The sequence below is a fragment of the Triturus cristatus genome, chromosome 8 (assembly GCF_964204655.1).
Source record: "Triturus cristatus chromosome 8, aTriCri1.1, whole genome shotgun sequence".
NCBI classification, from domain to species: Eukaryota; Metazoa; Chordata; class Amphibia; order Caudata; family Salamandridae; genus Triturus; species Triturus cristatus.
In genome coordinates, this window is record NC_140591.1 from 909,539,819 (window position 1) to 909,552,738 (window position 12,920).

Genomic DNA, 12,920 nt, shown 5'->3' on the forward strand with positions numbered 1-12,920 from the left:
ACTGGGGTAGGTCTGGAAATGCTTTTTAAGGACACCTTTGTGCAATTGATGTAACTTTTTCCACAAACTACCTTTGTATATTCTAATATATGCCAATGGCAAAAGTGGAACTGGTCCAACCAATATTTTCCGCAGATTGAGAAAGCAAGAAAGCACGTCAATAAGTCTGTTTCTGCTTTCCTCAGAGACTATGGTATGGGTTCTATATACCACAACAACTTGCGTTACAACATGCAAGGCATTTCTAGAGGAGACGGTGTACATTTCACAGATGAAGGGAACAGAGTCTTCCTCTTGCACTTTAGACTGTGCATCGGTACTTACTTGTAGGTACCAAAAAACACTCAATGAACACAACGGCTCTTTTTAGAGCCAACCAACATCTAAACACTTAAACTTGATTTTTAATTCTATTTTTTTTACGATTTTTTTTCTGCCGTGCGCGCACCGTGCTCACACCGTGCGCGCACCCCGCGATTTTTTGTAAAAAAATAAAATGTTTTTTTCACTTTTCGGGATCCTTCAGGGACCCCCTGACAAAGGCTAGGGGGTCAGGAACTCTTTACCCTGCCCCCTTTTCACGTTCTCCACCTTTCTTTTAAATGGAAACACACATTTCTATTGGTTGAAAATTTCAACCCTTTCCAAATGATTCCTACCCCCAACATGACTTCTGCCTGCTAGCATAGCAACAGATCATGGAACACTGGTGTGAGCAGAGAGGTCAGAAGTTCAGCACACAATGTTTCTAATCCAAACAGCAAGATTGCTTGACTTTTCAAACCTAACAGCAAATCCAAAGTAATGTTCTGTGGGAACACATTTTTCTGAACCAATACAAAACATGCTTTTAAAAATGTAAACCTACAGCCTAGTTTTTAGTGTAGAATGGTGTGAAACAGCCAATGAGTTCTTTTTATTAAAAAAAAAGTATGTAAGCCTCCATTTTACAACTATCTTTCTTTTCATATTGTCATTCTACTGAAAGACACCTTCAGAGTGCATCCAGGTCTCCTCCTCACTCCCTGAAGAAGACTGCTGTTCTGCCATTTTCAAGTAAAATTGATAGCTGTTCACCTCTTTGTCCCAGGAAATAAGAAGAAATAGTGAGGGGAGTGGGTGTGGTGTTTGAAGATTCTGGAACAGAAACTACTATGAACCAATGCTTCTGAGTGGCATTTATAGAGGAGATGGTGTACATTTCACAGACTTCTGAGTGCATCCAGGTCTCCTCCTCACTCCCTGAAGTAGACTGCTGTTCTGCCATTTTCAAGTACTGGAAAAGCTGTTCAGCTCTGTGTCCCAGCAAATAAGAAGAAATAGTGAGGGGAGTGGGTGTGGTGTTTGAAGATTCTTGAACAGAAACTACTATGAACCAATGCTTCTGAGTGGCATTTACAGAGGAGATGGTGTACATTTCACAGACTTCTGAGTGCATCCAGGTCTCCTCCTCACTCCCTGAAGTAGACTGCTGTTCTGCCATTTTCAAGTACTGGAAAAGCTGTTCAGCTCCTTGTCCCAAGAAATAAGAAGAAATAGTGAGGGGAGTGGGTGTGGTGTTTGAAGATTCTGGAACAGAAACTACTATGAACCAATGCTTCTGAGTGGCATTTATAGAGGAGATGGTGTACATTTCACAGATGAAGGGAACAGAGTCTTCCTCTTGAACTTTAGACTGTGCATCGGTACTTACTTGTAGGTACCAAAAAACACTCAATGAACACAACAGCTCTTTTTAGAGCCAACCAACATCTAAACACTTACACATGATTTTTAATTCTATGTTTTTTAAGAATTTTTTGCCGCCGTGCAGGCACACCCCGCGATTTTTTGAAAAAAAAAATAAAATGTTTTTTTCTCCCTTCGGGGTCCTTCAGGGACCCCCTGACAAACGCTAGGGGGTCAGTAACTCTCTACCCTGCCCCCTTTTCACGTTCTCCACCTTTCTTTTTCACTGTCACACACAAAATGGCAGCCGACACTTCCTGATTTCGACCGATTCGAATGTTGACTGACATGTAACCACCAATCAGAATTACGCTCGCGCACGTTTTGGTGCGCGCACGGTGCGCGCACGGTGCGCGCATATAGATATTTATGTACTTTTAACTGCAATTTTCTCAGGAACTACTGAACAGATTGACACTATATATGCAAAAGGCACATGCCTGACCTCTTTGCCAAATTTCAAGTAATTCTGTTCAGCCGTTCGGGCTGCACCTTCAACTAAAGGTCCTATGGGAAAATGCATGGGGAAAACGTATTTTGGGACCCCCCTTTTTTCTCAGCCCCCGCTTGACGAATCACCCCGAGACTTTCAGGGTAGGAGCTGAGCGGAGCGCCCCATTAGTTTTGAAAATTTCGCGAGGATTCGTCATTCGGCGCCAAAGTTATGCAATATAAAATTTTCAGATTTCCTATGGAAACTCGGTCCTAACTATAACTATCTACTGGCGACCGCCAGAAGATAATATAATATATAGATATATATATATATATATATATTCTCACTGAAAAAAACATTGGTTTCAGGCACGTTATAGTTAGAAATTAGCATTTAAAAAAAACCATAGAAATTCATTTAAAAAAACAGTTTCAGGCACATTATAGTTAGAAATTAGTCTTTAAAAAACCTTTGAAATTCTCTGAAAAAACAATAGGTTTTAGGGAAAGTTATAGTTAGTTGGACATTTCACTCGTACAAAACCATAGAAATTGCCCCGTTATAGTTAGCTCAGCTAACTATAACTTGCTCCCCCGCAATGCACTGCTGATGACGTCACATATTACATCACTCATGACATGGTCAGTGACATCACTGTAAGCGTCACAGAGTTGGGTTGCAGAGAGGTGTAAAAAGGGGCATGGCCTGGACCACCTCTCTGCAACGCAGCGCAGTGGCGCTTACTGGAAGCACCTGGTGGGCTAGTTGGCCCCCAGGGGCCCACAGGATTGAATGGGAATTAATTCCCCAACTTAAAACGTGCCACAGGGCATGTTTGCACATGACACCTCAGGCCCCATCCCCTCCCTTCACCACTGTGTAAACACACCCTGTGGCCATTTTAAGTTGGGCAATTAAGTCCCCTTGAATCCCTGGGGTCCAACTAGCCCACTAAGTACCTCCAGTAAGCACCACAGAGCTGCGTTGCACAGAGGTGTAAAAAGGGGTGTGGCCTGGACCACCTCTCTGCAACGCAGGCTTGTGGCACTTACTGGAGGTACCTAGTGGCCTAGTTGGCCCCCAGTGGCTCTAAGGATTAAAGAGGACTTATTTCCCCAACATAAAAGGCGCCACAGTGCGTGTTTGCACACATGTCACCTCAGGCCCCGCCCCCTCCCTTCCCCACTGTGCAAAGGCATCCCGTGGCATGTTTTTGGGGGGATTAACTCCCCTTGAATCCTGAAAGTCCCTAGGTCCAACTAGCCCACCATGTACCTCCAGTAAGCACCACAGAGCTGTGTTGCAATGCAACTCTGTGGCAATTACTGGACATACCTGGTGGGGTAGTTGGCCCCACGGACCCTCAGGATTCAGGGCTCTGAGAACCAGGTCAGACACTGACTGACTGACACTGACTGATTGACACTGACTGACACTGATTGACTGACACTGACACTGACTGACACTGACACTGACTGATACTGACACTGAATGACACTGATTGACTGACACTGACTGACACTGACTGATACTGATTGACTGACACTGACTGACTGACACTGACTGACTGACACTGACTGACTGACACTGATCGACACTGACTGACACTGACTGATGACACTGACTGACACTGACTGACTGACACTGACTGACTGACTGACACTGACTGACACTGACTGACACAGACTGACACTGACTGACTACTCTCTGCTACTCTACTACTCACTCTCTACTACTCTCTCTCTACTACTAACTCTCTACTACTCACTCTTTACTACTCTCTATTACTCTCTACTACTTACTCTCTACTACTCAATCTACTACTCACTCTAATACTCACTCTCAACTACTCTCTACTATTCACTCTCTACTACTCATTTTCTACTACTCACTACCACTCTCTCTACTACTAACTCTCTACTACTCACTCGCTACTACTCTCTACTACTCACTCTCTACTACTCACTCTCTACTACTCACTCTCTACTACTCTCTACTACTACTCTCTACTACTCACTCTACTACTCACTCTCTACTACTCTCTCTCTGCTACTCACTCTCTACAACTCACTCTTCTACTCTCTACTACTCACTCTACTACTCACTCTCTACTACTCACTATCTACTGCTCTCTACTACTCACTCTCCACTACTCACTCTCTACTACTTGTCCTCTACTACTCACTCTCTACTACTCACTCTCTACTACTATACTACTCTCTCTACTACTCACTCTCTACTACTCTCTACTGCTCAGTCTACTACTCTCTACTTCTCTCTACCATTCACTCTCCACTACTCTACTACTCACTCTCTACTACTCTCTCTCTCTACTACTCACTCTACTACTCTCTACTACTCACACTCTACTGCTCTCTCTCTACTACTCTCTACCACTCACTCTCTACTTCTCACTCTCTACAACTCGCTCTCTACTACTCACTCTCTACTACTATACTACTCTCTCTACTACTCACTCTCTACTACTCTCTACTACTCACTCTCTACTACTCCACTACTCTCTACTACTCACTCTCTACTACTCACTCTCTACTACTCTACTTCTCTCTACTACTATCTCTCTGCTACTCACTCTCTACTACTCTCTACTACTCACTCTACTACTCACTCTTAATAACAAAATGACTTGGGGCCCTCAGATCTCAAAAGTAAACTTAAAACTGGTTCAGATAACTGGGGGTATCTCTAAGGTGCTTAAAAATAGTCATTTAAAATTGATCAGCCCACTTGTGGAGATTTACAAAACTCAGGCTAGGGGTGTCGCAGCTTATGGCGCTGAACTATGGGGCCATACCCCTTCCCAGTCCTTAGTTAAGTCAGAAAACACATTTTTTAGACATTTATTTGCACTTCCACTAAGTACTCCTATGCAGCCGCTTAGGATGGATCTAGGTATCCAACCGATCACGGATATTGTAGCCTCCAGACCAATAATGTATTGGCGCCGACTATGGAGTACCCCTGAATTGATAAACTTTCAGGAGGAATTGAAGCACATTTTGTCGATCCCAATGGCAGGTGCCATCCCTTGGCTAGCCTATGTAAAAAAATCATTAAGAGAGATAGAGAGAGAAGACCTCTGGCTTTCACCTGAGGATGCATGCCTCTCTCTACCAAAAAGATCATTGGCAAAAATTCTGGAGGAACGAAACTTCACTCAGCTTATTCAATCTACTAATATAGCTAATTTGACCTCTACTTTTCTCGAGGTAAAAATTAGCTATAAATTTGAGTCCGTAATAGATCTGATTCATCCAGTCTTGGCCAAAAAACTCTTTCTACAATTCAGGCACGGTTCCCTCCCGCTCCTCTCGAGAACGAATAAGTGGGCTGGCTCAGTTTGGCAACCCTGCCCCGGCTGAGGCCCATGTTATATTCTTTTGCACGGCATATAAAATCCCTCGCCGAATATGGATAATCCAACTAGCTAAGAATATAGGGGCTAGAAACTATAGAGACCTCTATAGGCTGCTGAAGTATGACACTTCTTCTATATATCCTACGGTGATAGCCAAATTCCTTTTCTCAATGTGGCAAATTAGAAGAAAACTGTTATCCCAATAATACAATTATTGTGTTATCATATATACACTATATTAACTGCTTTTACTCTATGCACTGATGAATGTGTTTTTTTCCCTAGATCAATGTTTTATCCTTTCTAATAATTGTTGATATTATATTATGTTTTTATTATGAACTTTTAGGGCTTAAAGCCGAAATAACGTTTTTTCTGACTCTGACTCTACTACTCACTCTCTACTACTCACTCTCTACTACTCTCTCTCTACTACTCTCTACTACTCACTCTCTACTACTCACTCTCTACTACTCACTCTCAACTACTCACTCTCTACTACTCTCTACTACTCACTCGCCACTACTCACGCTCAACTACTCTCTACTACTCACTCTACTACTCACTCTCTACTACTGTACTACTCTCTACTACTCTCTCTACTTCTCACTCTCTACTACTCTCTTTACTACTCACTCGCTACTACTCACTCTCTACTACACACTCTCTACTACTCAATCTCTACTACTCACTCTCTACTACTCTCTACTACTCACTCTCTACTACTCCACAACTCTCTACTACTCTCTCTCTACTACTCACTCTCTACTACTCTACTACTCTCACTCTACTACTCTCTCTCTACTACTCACTCTCTAATACTCATTCTCTACTACTCTCTACTACTCACTCTCTCCTACTCTCTCTCTCTTCTGCTCTCTACAACTCACTCTCTACAACTCTATACTACTCACTCTCTACTACTCACTCTCTACTACTCTCTCTACTACTCTCTACTACTCACTCTCTACTACTCACTATACTACTACTCACTCTCTGCAACTCTCTACTACTCTCTACTACTCACTTTACTACTCACTCTCTACTACGCTCTACTACTCTCCCTCTGCTACTCACTCTCTACTACTCACTCTATACTACTCACTCTCTACTACTCACTCTCAACTACTCACTCTCTACTACTCGCCACTACTCACTCACCACTACTCACGCTCAACTACTCTCTACTACTCACTCTACTACTCACTCTACTACTCACTCTCTACTACACACTCTCTACTACACACTCTCTACTACTTGCTCTCTACTACTCTCTACTACTCACTCTCTACTACTCACTCTCTACTACTCAATCTCTACTACTCACTCTCTACTACTCTCTACTACTCACTCTCTACTACTCCACAACTCTCTACTACTCTCTCTCTACTACTCACTCTCTACTACTCTACTACTCTCTACTACTCTCTCTCTACTATTCACTATCTACTACTCATTCTCTACTGCTCTCTACTACTCACTCTCTCCTACTCTCTCTCTTCTACTTTCTACAACATACTCTCTACAACTCTATACTACTCACTCTCTACTACTCACTCTGTACTACTCTCTCTACTACTCTCTACTACTCACTCTACTACTCATGCTCTGCTACTCACTCTCTAAAACTCTCTACTACTCACTTTACTACTCACTTTCTACTACTCTCTACTACTCTCTCTCTGCTACTCACTCTCTACTACTCTCTACTACTCACGCTACTACTCACTCTCTACTACTCTTTACTACTCTCTACTACTCACTCTCTACTACTCTCTACTACTCACTCTCTACTACTCATTCTCTACTACTCACTCTACTACTCTCTGCTACTCACTCTACTACTCTCTACTACTCACTCTCTACTCTCTACCTCTCTACCTCTCTCTACCTCTCTCTACACGCACACATATGCACATATATATATGCATATATATGCATATGCATTTATGTATATGTATGTGTATATATATATACATACATATATAAACATATATATAATCTGTATATCTATATAAATACAAATATAAATGCATGCATACATATACATATATGCATACATATGCATGTTATGTACATGAAAGTTTCAAAAACACTAATACAAGCAAAGCTAAAAAGCCACCTAATTACAAACAGAATTGCTTTGACTTAAACGAGGGTGAGACCTGTTGCATTTTCAATGCTTGTTTACTTTGGTTCCATCAAGAAGGCATTCAGATGTGTCACACATTTGCCATAAATTCTGAATGTTAGCACTCTAGTTGCTCATTAGATCACTGTAGTAAAGCTACTGCTCACCAGGGAAGTCTGCTGCTGGTATTCAAAGTGCAAGTTTCAGTCTGCATGTCAGAATTTTTTAATGAAATAGAAGAGGATTTGAGAAGTCAAAATGTGCCCTAATTTTTCTTTCTGCAGCACTAAACATAATTTCTATGGCAAAATGAACCCCCTAGTTTTGTTCCTTTGCAAATTAAATGTTTTAAGTGTTACCACTTTATTCCAATCAAGATGGCTTCAGGTGTGCCATACTTTTGTCATAAGTAAGCCTGTTAGTGCTCTAGTTGTTCTTTAGAACACTCTGGGACATTCTTGGGCTATGCTTGGGCTACATCTGGGTGATATTTGTGCTAAATTTGGGCTCTTTTGTCTCTGGTGGTCATCTTGGGAGACTTATTTGTTATGAAGTTTCCTAATTTCCTCATTTACTACAGTCTCCTCCGTAGGAAATACTTTCAGTGTTTTACTTTGATTTCATCAAGAAGGCATTCAGATATGTCACACATTTGCCATAAATTGGGAATGTTAGCACTCTAGTTGCTTATTAGATCACTGTAGTAAAGCTACTGCTCACCAGGGAAGTCTGCTGGTGGTATTGAAAGTGCATGTTTCAGTCTGCAGGTGAGAATTGTTTATTGAAATAAATAGAAGAGGATTTGAGAAGTTACTCAAAATGTGCCATCATTTTTCTTTTTTCAGCACTAATCATAAATTCTATGGCAAAATGAACCCCCTCATTGTGTTCCTTTTAAATTAAACTACTCACTCTCTACTACTCACTCGCTACTACTCTCTACTACTCTCTCTACTACTCTCTACTACTCTCTGCTACTCACTCTACTACTTTCTACTACTCTCTACCACTCACTCTCTACTACTCTCTCTCTACTTCTCTCTCTCTACTACTCACTCTCTACTTCTCTCTCTCTACTACTAACTCTCTACTATTCACTCTCTACTACTCACTCTCTACTACTCACTCTCTACTACTCGCTCTCTACTGCTCTCTACTGCTCACTCTCCAGTACTCACTCTCTACTACTCACTCTCTACTACTCGCTCTCTACTACTCACTCTCTACTACTCACTCTCTACTATACTACTCTCTACTACTCACTCTCTACTACTCTCTACTACTCACTCTACTACTCTCTACCACTCACTCTCTACTACTCTACTACTCACTCTCTACTACTCTACTACTCACTCTCTACCACTCACTCTCTACTACTCTACTACTCACTCTCTACTACTCTACTACTCACTCTCTACTACTCTCTCTCTACTACTCACTCTCTACTACTCACTCTACTAGTCTCTACTACTCACTCTCTACTACTCTATCTCTACTACTCACTCTCTACTATTCTCTACTACTCACTCTCTACTACTCACTCTCTACTACTCACTCTCTACTACTCGCTCTCTACTACTCACTCTCTACTACTCACTGCTGCTCACTCTACTACTCTCTCTCTACACTTCTCTCTCTACTATTCCCTCTCTACTACTCACTCTACTACTCTCTACTACTCACTCTCTACTACTCTCTCTCTACTACTCACTATCTACTATTCACTCTCTACTACTCTCTCTCTACTACTTACTCTCGACTACTCGCTCTCTACTGCTCTCTACTACTCACTCTCCAGTACTCACTCTCTACTTCTTGCTCTCTACTACTCACTCTCTACTACTCTACTACTCTCTACTACTCTCTCTACTACTCACTCTCTACTACTCACTCTCTACTACTCTCTCTACTACTCACTCTCTACTATTCTCTACTAACTCTCTACTACTCTCTATCTGCTACTCACTCTCTACTACTCACTCTCTACTACTCTACTACTCTCTACTACTCACTCTCTACTACTCACTCTCTACTACTCTACCACTCCCTACTGCTCTCTCTCTACTACTCACTCTCTACTACTCTCTACTACGCACTCTCAACTACTCTCTCTCCACTACTCACTCTCTACTACTCACTCTCTACTGCTCTTTTTCTACTACTCACTCTCTACAACTCACTCTATACTACACGCTACTACTCACTCTCTAATACTCTCTCTCTACTACTCACTCTACTACTCACTCTACTACTCACTCTCTTCTACTCTCTACTAATCTCTACTACTCTCTCTCTGCTACTCACTCTCTACTACTCACTCTCTACTACCCTCTACTACTCACTCTCTACTACTCTCTCTCTACTGCTCACTATCTACTATTCACTCTCTACTATTCTCTCTACTACTCACTCTCGACTACTCGCTCTCTACGGCTCTCTGCTACTCACTCTCCAGTACTCACTCTCTACTACTCACTCTCTACTACTCTACTACTCTCTACTACTCTCTCTACTACTCACTCTCTACTACTCTCTCTACTACTCACTATCAACTACTCTCTACTACTCACTCTACTACTCTCTACCACTCACTCTCTACTACTCTACTACTCCCTCTCTACTACTCTCTACTACTCTCTCTCTACTACTAACTCTCTACTACTCACTCTACTATTCTCTACTACTCACTCTCTACTACTCACTCTCTACTACTCACTCTCCACTGCTCACTCTCTACTACTCGCTCTCTACTACTCTCTACTACTCACTCGCTACTATTCTACTACTCTCTACTACTCTCTCTACTACTCACTCTCTACTACTCTCTACTACTCACTCTCTGCACACACTCTCTACTACTTTCTCTCTACCACTCGCTCTCTGCTACTCTCTACAACTCATTTTACTACTCACTCTCTACTACTCCACTACTATCCACTACTCACTGTCTACTACTCACTCTCTACTACTCTACTACTCCCTACTACTCTCTCTCTACTACTCACTCTCTACTACTCTCTACTACTAACTCTCTACTACGCTCTCTCTACGCTCTCTCTACTACTCTCTACTACTCTCTACTACTCACTCTCTACTTCTCTCTACTACTCTCTGCTATGCACTCTACTACTCTCTCTACTCTTATCCCTCTACTATTCCCTCTCTACTACTCACTCTAGTACTCTCTGCTACTCACTCTCTACTACTCTCTCTCTACTACTAACTCACGACTACTCGCTCTCTACTGCTCTCTACTACTCACTCTCCAGTACTCACTCTCTACTACTCGCTCTCTACTACTCACTCTCTGCTACTCTCTACTACTCTCTACTACTCTCTCTACTACTCACTCTCTACTACTCACTCTCTACTACTCTACTACTCTCTACTATTCTCTCTACGACTCACTCTCTACTACTCTCTACTTCTCACTACACTACTCTCTACTACTCACTCTCTACTACTCTACTACTCTCTCTCTACTACTCTCTCTCTACTACTCACTCTCTGCTACTCATTCTCTACTACTCTCTACTACTCACTCTCTCCTACTCTCTCTCTTCTACTCTATACAACTCACTCTCTTCAACTCTATACTACTCACTCTCTACTACTCACTCTCTACTACTCTCTCTACTACTCTCTACTACTCACTCTCTACTACTCACTCTACTACTCACTCTCTACTACTCACTCTCTACAACTCTCTACTACTCTCTACTACTCACTTTACTACTCACTCTCTACTACTCTCTCTTTGCTACTCACTCTCTACTACTCACTCTATACTACTCTCTACTACTCACTCTCTACTACTCACTCTCAACTACTCACTCTCTACTACTCGCCACTACTCACTCGCCACTACTCACGCTCAACTACTCTCTACTACTCAATCTACTACTCACTCTACTACTCACTCTCTACTACTCTACTACTCTCTACTCTCTCTACTTCTCACTCTCTACTACTCTCTCTACTACTCTCTCTACTACTCACTCTCTACTACACACTCTCTACTACTTGCTCTCTATTACTCTCTACTACTCACTCTCTACTACTCACTCTCTTCTAATCAATCTCTACTACTCACTCTCTACTACTCTCTACTACTCACTCTCTACTACTCCACAACTCTCTACTACTCTCTCTCTACTACTCACTCTCTACTACTCTACTACTCTCTACTACTCTCTCTCTACTACTGACTCTCTACTACTCTCTACTACTCACTCGCTACTACGCTCTCTCTACTACTCTCTACTACTCTCTACTACTCACTCTCTACTTCTCTCTGCTATGCACTCTACTACTCTCTCTACTCTTCTCCCTCTACTATTCCCTCTTTACTACTCACTCTACTACTCTCTGCTACTCACTCTCTACTACTCTCTCTCTACTACTCACTCACGACTACTCGCTCTCTACTGCTCTCTACTACTCACTCTCCAGTACTCACTCTCTGCTACTCGCTCTCTACTACTCACTCTCTACTACTCTCTCTCTGCTACTCACTCTCTACTACTCACTCTATACTACTCTCTACTACTCACTCTCTACTACTCACTCTCAACTACTCACTCTCTACTACTCGCCACTACTCACTCGCCACTACTCACGCTCAACTACTCTCTACTACTCAATCTACTACTCACTCTACTACTCACTCTCTACTACTCTACTACTCTCTACTCTCTCTACTTCTCACTCTCTACTACTCTCTCTACTACTCTCTCTACTACTCTCTCTACTACTCACTCTCTACTACACACTCTCTACTACACACTCTCTACTACTTGCTCTCTATTACTCTCTACTACTCACTCTCTACTACTCACTCTCTTCTAATCAATCTCTACTACTCACTCTCTACTACTCTCTACTACTCACTCTCTACTACTCCACAACTCTCTACTACTCTCTCTCTACTACTCACTCTCTACTACTCTACTACTCTCTACTACTCACTCTCTACTACTCACTCTCTACTACTCTCTACTACTCACTCTCTACTACGCTCTCTCTACGCTCTCTCTACTACTCTCTACTACTCTCTACTACTCACTCTCTACTTCTCTCTACTACTCTCTGCTATGCACTCTACTACTCTCTCTACTCTTCTCCCTCTACGATTCCCTCTTTACTACTCACTCTACTACTCTCTGCTACTCACTCTCTACTACTCTCTCTCTACTACTCACTCACGACTACTCGCTCTCTACTGCTCTCTACTACTCACTCTCCAG

The 12,920-nt window shown here is 42.1% G+C and overlaps 1 protein-coding gene across 2 annotated transcripts in view; it reads left to right on the top strand.

Moving 5' to 3' along the window:
- Positions 1 to 12,920, top strand: part of TASL (TLR adaptor interacting with endolysosomal SLC15A4) — a 376,016-nt gene that overhangs the window by 132,777 nt on the left and 230,319 nt on the right. The window lies entirely within an intron of this gene.